Source organism: Corapipo altera, unplaced genomic scaffold (genome assembly GCF_003945725.1).
Source record: "Corapipo altera isolate COAL_440 unplaced genomic scaffold, ASM394572v1 44, whole genome shotgun sequence".
NCBI classification, from domain to species: Eukaryota; Metazoa; Chordata; class Aves; order Passeriformes; family Pipridae; genus Corapipo; species Corapipo altera.
The window spans coordinates 16185010-16197555 of NW_020884880.1; the positions used below are offsets into that span (position 1 = coordinate 16185010).

The window sequence follows — 12546 nt, forward strand, 5'->3', positions numbered from 1 at the left end:
TGAATTTGCCTCAAATGCAAAATGGAGGCCAACATGTGCATAGCAGACCCCATCTGTATTACTGAACTTTCTGTTCCTCCAAAGCAGGTCAGCTGCACATGAACTGTCTGTTGCTCCTTAGGTGGTATTGAACTCCAGGCTGCCCAGGGGTATCTGGGAAATTCAACTTTGTCCAGAAGTCATCCAGAGACAACTACAGCAGTGGAAATTGATGATTGCATTCTTGTGTCCAGGAACATCCTTGGCACTGTGTGAAACACTAGCATAGACAGTGGTCCAAAATACTGTTTAAAAATAAGGCCTGAATCACCACCAAGGTCTAGGTGGTACGAATTATACCTAGTCAGTACTGGAGGTAGTACTTCCCCAAGGTGAATTCAGGGAGCAACTTTTGTCTGTGTCACTAACAGCAATGGCTTCAAAGTATTAGTTCCCCATCTAAACACCCATTAGAGCTTTAACTCAAGCCATGTATGTGGAAGAACAAAGTACTCCGTCCAAGACCGGTACAAAACTATGATTCAGTCTCCGACTGCTACTCCTGCTGTCCCACATATCTACTCTGCAGACATGGGGAAGGAAGCAGCAGCTGATCTGTTCTCATCTATAGGGATGGAAGCAAGCTTTTAAAGGGTCTTTCCTAAACTCCTCTTTCACAGAGACATAGAGCAGACACAGTCCAGGCTATACACTGATGGAGACTGAGAAGTATTTCTCACAAAATGAGCAGGCTGGCAAAGCCTATTAAAAACTTGATATCAAAGACAATTTACTGTGGAACCTCTCCCTAGAAATCTGCCACCAAAAACAAAGAAACATTGAGAAGTATTAATCACTGGCAGAGGATGAGAAAATACATTGCTTTCATTAATCAAATGGAACAAGGAAAGAATGAGTGAACTACACTGCAGATTGCATACTATTGCTCTTCATTTTAAGCAGGCAGTTGATTTTTTTTTTGCATTTTAGGCAAGTTGAATGTCCTTTTTAAAAGCTTCATCTAAACACTAAGTTTCAAAACAGATTTATAGTCAGAGAATCTAGAAGTAAATTAAAATAACTGGAATCTAACTCAGAATTTCTGAGAACTCTGTCTTCTACTGCCTCGTAAGTGTAATACCTCATGGCATTCTACTGTCTTGAATCCAGGAATAATTAAAGCTATTCCCTTTACAGCAGCTTACTTCCTTTACTGGAGAGCATTGAACTAGTAAATCTGGTTTTGGCAATAAACTAATGTTGTGTCTAATACAGAAATTGTCACATGCTATACCAGCATCTGTTGTAACTGTATAACTTTTCTCAGTGGAGAGAAGGCAGTGAAAGCAGTCAGAAGATGTTCTTTTAGACATCTGTCTGGGAGTGCATCGTAAGGAGATGCTGTAGCGGATGTGTTCTGTGAACTGATCAGCCATGACTTTCTTGCAAGGACCTGCTCTTCCATAAGTAGCTGAGATACCAAATGTCTACATTTGGAGTAACAAATTTCACAAGGAATTTATGAGAGAACAGAACAGGAGCTGGTAGTGTTATTATCCTTAACATTTGGAGTAAATAATTGTTTTCATTTTTTCTGGTGTCCCATTTAGATTTTTATTAGCTTTCTTCAGTCCAATACTTTTACAAGGAATTTTTCCTTTGACTGATCATATACTTTTGGTAGCGTTTCATAAATTGACAGGCACTAAGAATAGCATCCAAGCGAGTACCAGGGAAAGCAAATCTTTGCAATCTCAAGAGTATCTGTGAAAGGATCTTTTATTACTCACAGCTCTAGTTACTATGACTGTCTGTTTAACTTGTTCTTACATCTCCAGCACGTTCCATAATCTAAAATAAATGATTCTACTATTACCTGCATCCCCCCTACTTCTTCACCTCTCAAACCCACCACAGAAAGCTTCAGGGCCTAGGACTGAAACAAAGGGCTTATGAAACACACCGTGTCATCATTGCAGCTCAAGACATTGAATGATGTTTACAGAGAGTTTCACAGACAATACAGACAACAATTTCCAAATAACTTATTGTCAACATAGATCTTGGCCTGATTTACAGGTTTTGTTTTACCTTTTCTTACTTTTTTAATAAAACAATTACTTTGTGAAATACTAACCATCTCTGTTGGCTATCATGTGTCAATCTTTCCTCAACCTTCAGGCAGACTGCTACCAACTGAACCATTAGTCTAATTACATTTGCTGGCAGAAGAAACATTTTTAGTAAACCACTGTGAGGCTGGATAAATGGTCCTGGAGTTGGGCAAAGACCAACAGAAACTTGTCTACTTCAGCAATTTAATGAGTTCCCTCTCATCAAATTTTCTCTTTGTCGAAAGTGTCTGAAACATCTCTTTTTGTCTGTTCCAGTAGTTCTTCCTACACATACCCAACAAAGAGTTATCAGTGCTTTGCCGTTTGGGATATTTATCTATCAATAATTTTGTCAGGCAAGGTCTCCACAGAAGCAAAATGTAAGAAATGATGTTTTTCTAGCCCAAAGCTTTTCTCATGAATTATGTAAATTCTTTTGCACACAAGAGAAGAGTAAAAATAAAAAAAGTATTTCATAGTGACACCATTCATAGATATCACTCCTAGTTTAAAAACTTACAGAAACAAATATATTATTTGATTTGACCAATTAAAAACAAAGCAATGATGGGTTTGCATTTTAGGACAAAAAGCTAGCAGAATAGACCTTAATAAGGAAATTAATAAGTCCTTAATAAGGACTGCCCTTAGTTTGCAGTGACAGTAGAAGAGAGCATCTGCATATTAATAAAAATTAGCATCAAAGTGGCAGCACTAGACTAGCTGTAGTAAACATTTGCAGGATCTAAATGAGGTACTTGATACGCTTTGGTTTTTTCTTATAAATCCTCTTGTAAGGCTAATATTAAAGGCCTATGTTATCTGGAAAACTAAAAGTGACATACATTAACACTCCTAGTGACATAGTTAATTTGTTGGATGGTTTGTCCGGTACTTGCAAAGACAAAAGTAGTCATGTTGAGTGAAAGTAACTACGTTGTAAATGGTGTGACTCTTAGGCAATTAGTCATAGAGCTACAATCTGTTCAGAAGAAGTGTCATGGAGGAACATTTGAAGAAAACATTCCTATGCAATAGAAGTAGGGCTCATAATAATGGCAAATAATGTTCTGTAATGGTCCCTCTTTTCACATATTTTTTTCAGTAAGTGAGGGTATTATTGAGCATAATTATGGTTTTTTATTAATTTCTATGGTAAACCTAAATCATCATTTCCTACAAATGCCACATTTTCTTTTATAATACAGTTCTTTCCCCAACAGTAGCAACAAAGGCGGTTCCATATTCCCTCCTAAATGTGGCTTGGAATACTACACAGCTTACAAGATCATAGCCCTGCTCTGTCTGTTAAATTTTTTCCTTTCTTGTACATGACAGTTATTCAGACATCACTACATCTGACATCATTCAGACCCAACATTAGCTCTTAGAAAAGAGAATGAGAGAAAATAAAAATTATCTTTAGAAGTGTAATATACTATTGTGCTGGTTCCTTATTTTTCATTCTGTCATATCCCTCTCCCATGTACACTACAACAGAGAAAAATGTATGAATGAGTCCATGAAAGCAAGAATATAAACCCAGATATTTGAAAACTACCCTCCTTTGTAGCTATTTTATGAATAACTGAATGTATTTTTCATATTAATTTTTACACAGTGTCTAGGTGAATAGGCACAATTTGATTGCCTCAGCAGCCTTTAGGCATATATGATTTGTTAATGAGCATGTAAGTTTGAAGTATCACACAACTGCAACAATCAGATCACTCCACAGTCACACCTTCATAGTTTAACATCATGACTTTTCTTCAAAATCCACGTTTTCTTCATAAAAAATAGTATTTTTAGAATTTCTATAATGCCATCAGATCTTATCTCAAGACTTCTAGTTCAAAACTCTACTGAGGAGCAGAACACACAGAGAATAGGGAAAATCAGCAGCAATTGGATAATACAATTAAAAACAATAATTCAGAATAATTCTGTGTAAGGTCTGGAGGATTGCTGGAGAACTGATTTTTGTTTTGTTTAATTTGTTTTTGTTTGGTTTTTTTCATTTTTTTTAGATGTAGAGTTTATTTTACCTTCTCTTGCTTACTTCTGCTTAATATGTAGAATATAATAAAAAAATTTCAATGAAGTTTTTCAAATTTTTCAGAGAAAACCAGCTGCACTTCAAAATAAGCCTTCTGTCAGTTTTCCCTGAAAGCTCCTACACACTGTGCTTCCCAAGTCTTTTTACCATATAGCACACAGATATCTGATATCTTGAATGTCCAGGTAATAGTGAAAGATTTTAATGGCTGCACATTGTTCACACACATATAGAACAGAAGACACTTTCATCTTTGACTTCCATGGCAGGAAATCCCTCTGGATAAACACTTGAATATTCACTACTCCTAAAATGAACTGTGCTGACAAAATAGCTGAAGACCAGGGTAGACATGACAACTCATTCAATGTGGAAAATGTGCTTTTTATCATCAGCAAAATTCTGCAGGAATAGAGTCCATAAGTCAGTCATAAACATCACAACTCAGAGGTGACAAGCAGTGCTCTAAAGCCATGTTTTTATGAACTTGTTCATATAACTTTCAGACATTTTTTATGAGAAATTAAGGTGAAGTTCCAGCAGATAAGCAGTGACTCAATTCATAACAAAACAAAACTCTTTAGTCCTTCTATCCTTAGTTTACACTTGTTAGTAAAGAATGGTAGAGATTATATTTCAACATATCGAATGCTACAGCACGCAGTTGAAGATGCGGCTTTGAGATGTTAAGAAAACCCTTAGAAATACAGTATGAAGAATAGACTTTCCAATTTTACATGGTGAGCCTAAAATTTCATTTAGGTAGAGCTGCTACTAGCTATGAAAGCAAAGTATAAAGCCCTTTTTATCTAAACAGAACTCAAAGATATAACTACCTCTTAAGCCCTTTACCTTATAGAGGTGTATTTTAAATATTGTTTTGAGTTGTTAACCTTTCATTGCATTTGCAAAGACAGCTTGAAACTAAGTAAAGGTGGAAAAGTCAAAATGGAATTCTCACAGAAAACAACTAACATGGCTACCTATTTACTTATCATTCTTTTTAACTATAATTCTAATTTATTTTTTTTCTTAAGGGAAAAAATTCTAGATGTTGGGTCTTTTCCCCCAGAATTTGTTATATATTTTTTGATGTCCTCTTAAGTCTTGTCTGTCTACTTTTCTACTAATGGGAAAACCCAATAAAAATTCTCATATAATAAGCAAGTAACCAACCACTTAAAATTCACTTACTGTCTATTTCAATATGTAATCTTCTTTGTCTTCATCAGGCTGTAAGCTCTTATACTTAATTGACAGCAGGACTTAGTGATGTCAGAAAAGATGATCTGGACTGAAATGCTTTCTAGACTTTACACTTTCAAAATCTAAAGACACAGACCACAATAACTGACATCCCAGCCTCATATTTGGTAAGACTGGCACTTTGCATAGAATTTCTTCTAACAAGTTGCCCTAGGTGGAATCTCAGAAAACTCAGCCAGCTTTGGGAACATTTTGAATACTGACTTCAACCTTCCAATTACTTCTTTTAAATAGTACACATCACAGTTTGCATTTCTAGTTTCGTTGTAAGCTTGTGAATGGAACTTTTCCGTCTGAGGAAACAGTCAGAGCTTTAAATCATTCAGTGCATGAACTTGAGGGCTAGCAAGCAGGTTTTTCTAACACGTGGATCACAACTTAGTCAACTGATCAATGATCTCTCTGCAGACTTAAGTTTTTTGCTAATTCTACAAAAATAAATATGATTGGACTGGAAAGCATCCATGCTTGGTAACATTTTTCTTTTTGTGACTTCAGGCTGTAACAGCTGTTTCAAATGTCAGCAGATAGGACAGAATTAAAAGGGATAGACAATGTGGACAAGGGAATTGCAGATATAACCTATCTGTGCCAACTGCCAAGAAATCTGCAGATGGATAGCTGTTTATCAATTATTTCATCTGAATTTATTAATACTTTCAATCAGTCCAAACATGCAACTACCACAGCACCAAATGAGTCTAGCAAAGCTCTCCTCTTTGCTCTACAGGGATAATGAAAAAATGTCATGTAACAATTGAAATCCCAGAAAGAGCAAGTTTTAACAAACACTCGGATAATCAGTGTTTTTAAAAAATATCTCTGAAATTAATCTTGCTAGGCTATATAGAGTACACACATCTAGAATATTTCCCTCAGATACATAGTTTATAAATAAAAATACTAGGCTACTCATTCCATTGCATAAATGAAAGTCTCTTGTGAATTGATTACATCATATCTCTGACTGCCAAGTTATCTTCTGAATGCATGTCATAACCTAAACCATTCCTTAATTCTTAACAGTAATCACTAAAAGTAGACAAGTATTTCTTATGATCTCACTTTTGCTAATGTAGTATGATAGGTTACTGCGGTGATTCTACTAAGTTTGCCTCTAGTAATACTGGTCTAAGACATGACATAATCAGCTTCTCTCCAAACCAATCACTAGGAGTGATTGCACTCTCCAATCAGTAGAAGCTGCATTTCCGATACCAGAGTCCTGGTCACTCTGCTTGTTTTTTCAAATGCAGGTTAAGACCACAAGAGAGAATTTTTCAATAAGTAGCACCAAAAATTGAAGATAAATTGTTCTTGCGACATCATATCTATGAAAAAGTCTCAAAATGGGATTTTGCAATAGATTCCTTCCATAAAAATAGTATATTTTTATCTTTTGATATATTCTTCCATGTCAGATTATAATTACTGGAACTACCCAGTTGAATTTAAGGGAGGATGGCAATATCCTTAGGCCTAAATTGTGACCAAACTTTTCTTAAATATAATTTCTCATACCTGTTAGCAAAGTCCATGCAGTTCTTTACATGTGTTTTTTTCCAAAACAAATACTTCAACGATGTTTTTTCTAAAAAAAGAAAATAAATAATGCCAGCATCCATACAGTAAAAAAACCAATCTGCATGCATGATGGAGGGGAACAAATGGTAAATATTTTTTTGCTCTTTTAAGCTTCCAAGAGGCAATGTTTGCACTAGGTACAGTAAACCAAATGAGTTTGGAAATTATGAAAAATGCCTCAGGAATGTTCTTATTAACTGGAAACATATCTAGCTCAAAAGTTTATCTGCTTAACCTTTAAAAAAATTCCATTAATCTTGTCTATATATACATTGCTTTTTTTTCCCTTTGAGCTTTAAGGTCTTTAATGCTTTTTCCTTTCGATTTCTCTTCTTTTTCCCCAGTCTAACAGCTCAGTAATTCACAGGCTGCTGCTTTATGACCAGTCTTACACTGCACTGGCTTGAATCACCAGTATCAGCAGCTGCTGTTAAATCACCTGTCAAATTTGCAAAATTCTCACTCAATTTACCCTGAATTCCAGAATTGTACTTTTTTGTCCATGTTTCTGTTCATGTTGTTTACATAAGGGTTCTGCTAGCACCAATGTCTGACTAGCTTGAGTTTCATGCACAGATGATCCTTTGATACCAACTGCCTCTCCACTAGTAAAAAGAAAACAGAACAAAATTCAAATGTAGGTGGATGTCTTATGTACTGTGTTGTATGAACCATAGCTTCATATATGAAGTCGACAGATTTGAATCTGGAATACAGTATTGGAAAGCCAACAGTTTAACCTATTGAGCAGATATCTTAAAAATTCATTAATTACTGTGCAATACTTGTCTGTTTTGGAAATAATTTTATCACTTTGTACATGTGGAACATAAATTGGCTTCCATGAGCAGTATACCAATTTCACCAAAAAATCCTTCATTATGATAATAAATCTTGCAAATTTTGATTACAGAATTTCAATCAAAAATAATGGTTTATAATGCAACATCTACTCCAGATCAAAATGTCTAGAGAGTCAATGAGACCTTTTGAAAACTATTTTCATCAGTTATGGCAGTTATACATGAGATCTCTTACATTTTTGGAACAGACCTGCACAATAATAGAGTTATAGGAGTAGAGGGATACTTTGGGTCAGAGATTTTTTTCACCACATATTAAGAAGAGTTGCATAATCATGCTTAAATCACATAACAGAGAATGTTCTTGGGTGCCCTGGCACTAACAGGGACTGAAAACTGAAATCCCTTCATCATTTTCTCTATTCATTCTTCCTCTCCCTTCAAACATGACTGGATTGAAATCCAGATCTGGCAGACCAAATCAATTCTATGAAATTTAAGGTGAAAAGCCCCAGGTTTGGTTTGCAATTACTACTATGAGTTCTGAATATAAATCCCACAGAGATGTTCACAGAAAAATTGATTAGCTCTGATTTCACTTTAGTGAATCCCTATGACAAAGAGGTTCTTAGAATCAAGTCATTTGTTTTAAGAATGCCCTCTCCAGGTGCACAATCAAGGATGCTGCATTATTTTATACACAGTTAAAAGTATACACATGTGCATGCACACACACTACAATATTTTAGTATTACAGAAGAATGTATTGCCTCCCTAGTGGAGTTTGTTGCACAAGGAAGACAGCTTTTAATAACAGACAGTGATTTTCACCTCCTTTTTTAACATTTTGAATGTGTACTGTATGTTGCTAAAACCTCTGTCATAAAATGTGACAGCAAATAGTGTACGGCAGCTCTACTTGTGAATCTGTCTGTCAAGGTCACACAGTTCTTACTCTGTGAAATATTAAATTGTTTACCTGTGTGAAGAAAATACTATTTATTGTTGTTTTGAATAACTATATTTTTGTCTGGCTTTACATTAATGGATCAGCTTGCCAGTTTTACTTTGAACACTCCTATCCACTCATGACAGCAAGACTTAACCCTTCATTATTTGAATACCGCTGACCTTTTAACCACACCTAGGACATAGTTTCAAATTACCAAAATAGCAGTAGTAATAATACCCACAACATTTATTTCTGCATTTTTTAGACTGAAATATAGACTATGATATTGTAAACTGTTCTGACGAAACTAGCACACAGGTATAGTGCAGTTTGCAACATCAGCCTCTTTCTATACTGGGTGTTGAACAAATTTGTTTTTTCTTCCCAGTGCTCCAGAGGTGGTGTGTCACTTCAGCTCTAGATGACAGAGGGTTATCATTGCTTATTTTAAGGCTCATACTCACCGGACTCTGAGTTTCTTGACAGAAATGTGTCAAACTTACTTCCTGTAAGGTTTTCTTTTTTCGTTTGTTTGTTGAGAGATGGTAGGCAACAGACAGGCTTCTCATGGATCACAGAATCACAGAATATTCTGAGTTTGTAGGGACCCACAAGGATCATCGAGTCCAACTCCTAAGTGAATGGCCCACACAGGGATCCAACCCATGACCCTGGCATTATTAGCACCATGCTCTAACCCGCTGAGCTAATCTCAGTAGCTAAAGCACAAAGTCTGCAACTGTACCTACTCTCAAATAGTATGAAGTCTGAATAAACACTTTAAAAGCTAAGAAAAGATAGCCTTTTTACTCAAAGACTTTCCTTGCGTGTATACATGACACAATCAAAATTATGAAAATACTAATACTTTACATACATCTGTGTCTGCAGCATCACAGTAAAAAAAAAAAAGAAACCACTGTTCTAACAGGTTTAGACCTGTTATAAACTAAGTTGCACAACTGAGTTTATACTACCAAGCTTGTTTACAATTCTTTGTTGGACTTATGCTGCCACCTGAGAATATTAAGAAAATGTGGAAGTAGGTGTGTTGTGAGTGCACACAAGAAAAAATCTGGAAGGCTATTAAAGAGAAGGTGGCTTTATGGAGAGATTTTAAGAAGCAAAGATTATGAGGGTTATCTAGTACATGTGAAGAGACAGCTGTTTCAAGAATAAAAGTTAAATAAAAAAAGACACCAAAAGGGCATGGAACGAGACAAAGAAATCTCCTAGAAAGCAATCTGCACAGAAGCCTAGGGCTGCAAGCATTCAGTAGGCAGGAAAACAAAGACTAAAGAACAGTTTTCTATTTTTGATGGAAGCTTTTGATCACAGACTTAAAAAATACATACATTTGTATGACAGAAGATATTTGCATCACATGTTTATCTTCACTGTTCAGGGGAGGAATATCGCAGAGTGGTAGAGTGGAAAATGCTGCTCACTATTGTGTTCACCGACCAATGTAAAATACAGGAACTCCATTTTAAGAAAACATTAACGTTGCCATTAATCTAAAAAAATAAAAACCCTTCCCCAAACATTTCCTGTATGTTCCTGAGTTTCAAATACAAAAGTTGTCACATTTTCACTTCCTTTTTGAGTATTTCTCAAAGTACTGAGTATGTTCTTTGATGATTCTATATAAATACATATTTCATGCAGTGCCAGAATGATTTGTCTGACCAAGAAGATATCAATATTATTAACAACCTTCACCTGTGAACATTTTTCTATAAAGATCTTTCACGGATAATATAGAGAAATTAGGAGTATTTGATATGGAATAACAGGTACAGTATAATAATTTCTTTCACAAAGATCATGTTTCCTTGAAAACCCACACAGGAATATGCCACCATTTTGGAACACCTATTTATTTTTCTTTAAATTAAGCTCTCAGTTGATAATTTAAATTATTTAAAAAAAACCCACCAAAAATAACAGTTGTTTCAAACAATAACTGAGCAAAACATTTTCCGAGAGGTAACAAATGCTGTAAAGGGAATTTAGAATTAGTCCATCCCAGTTTAAAAAACTTCTGTCCTGTGTCAGTACCAAAAAGAAAAAAAAACCCACAACTAGTTTAGTGGTCTATAAATATATTTCTCAAGTGTCTGAAGCTAGAATAAAAAACGGTCATTAATGGATCATTAAAAAAACAGAAGTTCTTTTATCGTAGCAACTGTCTGAAACAATTTTACTTGAGATCACACTTCTTCATCACTGAATACATCAATTATTCCATCTAGGCAGAAAATCTGGTTTATTCACCAGCTTTTCTATCAAACACTGATTTTACTCTGTTTAGAAAAGGGAAAAACTTACTCCTTTGTTTCCTAAGAAGCAACCTAGTGGACTTGTTGACACAGATTTAAGTCATTGAAACAGAGAACTTTACTCCATGACTGGAAAAAAAAAGTTAAACATTTTGAAATGAGATCCAAAATATTTAGGTAATCTCCTAATTACAGAAAACTACAGAGATGAAATCATGCGTATAATGACAGTTCATAGATATTTTAAGAAGTGAAAACTGCTGACAAATGTTATTAATTTAGTCATACAGATAGAATTTGGCAATCCAGAGAAGTGGCCTATTCTTTTGTTTAAGATATTCCATTTTGAAATTAGGTGAAAACCAAATCTACTTAAATACAAGCAGTATGGAGAATTCACCTAAGTAAGGATTATCAAAATCCTGCAAGAGTATTTCAGTGAATGAAAAGGACATATGCCTGAGTAAGACTCATAGTATCATTCTGACAAGGATATTCAGGAGGTCTTTTAATTAGGAAATAAATTATGTTTATCTTGGGAAAGGAAAGATTAAGGGCTATTGTAGAGTGATTAGAAATCCCCAAAATAAAATTCCAATTAAAATTTACTGATATAGGGCTGTATATTGCACATGATCTTTCACAATTTTTTCTTGCCTCACAGGATGATTTCTTTCACACTCATGGGTAGATGCCACTAAACCTTTAAAAAGAAAGTAGAAAAAAAGAAAAATGCATGAGAAGTTTTTAAAGAAGTCTTGTTTTTAATGTAAAGCTGGTTTTGGTTTCAGAGTTTGGTTTGTTCATTTGTTTTTCTGTTTTCTCTGCTTTTTCTGTCAGAAGATTAGTCTCACACAACAGGCAGATTAATAATTTTGTTCATTTTTTTGCATGGATGGCTAAAAAATTTAATGGATTTTTTTTTTTTTTAATACAAATAATACAGCACTAATCATATCCACTCCGCATTCCAGACCCTTGGAAGCAAATATTTCAGTATCTTTTGGTTAGCGTGTTGTCCAACTGAAATCTTTACCCCTTATGCATGCAGTTCCAGCTGCCCTTTCCATTTCTACTTTAATGAATAACAGATGTCAAGCTCTTCTCTATAGACTGCAACTCTTAAGATAGTGACCACACTTCTCCTACGGATCCAGAGAAGGGATTTCATGGATCATTCGAGAACACTATAAATAATAACTTGCACATGTTGACTTGCTTTTTATTGAACATATTGTAAAGTCCTATGAACAGTAAGTCTTTTCAATCCAATACATTTACATAAATCATACTGTGAGGTTCATTATGGTCTTACAAACATCTGGACAAGAGAACATAAACTAATCAGCATTAAAGAGATTTAGAGCATACTACTCATAAAGAGCATGCCTTATACATACTTGGAGAGCATGCTTTCATTGGAGACAGTGGGGGTTGAAAAGGGTACCATCTCCTCTTTCATACCAGAAGGATTTACCAGTTACTTTAATCTCCTGGCAAAATGATT

The 12546-nt window shown here is 35.0% G+C and overlaps 1 protein-coding gene across 4 annotated transcripts in view; it reads right to left on the reverse strand.

Annotated features, from left to right (window-relative positions):
- The window catches only part of ZNF385D (zinc finger protein 385D), a 406892-nt gene that overhangs the window by 18205 nt on the left and 376141 nt on the right, over positions 1-12546 (reverse strand). The gene's annotated exons all lie outside the window — the stretch shown is intronic.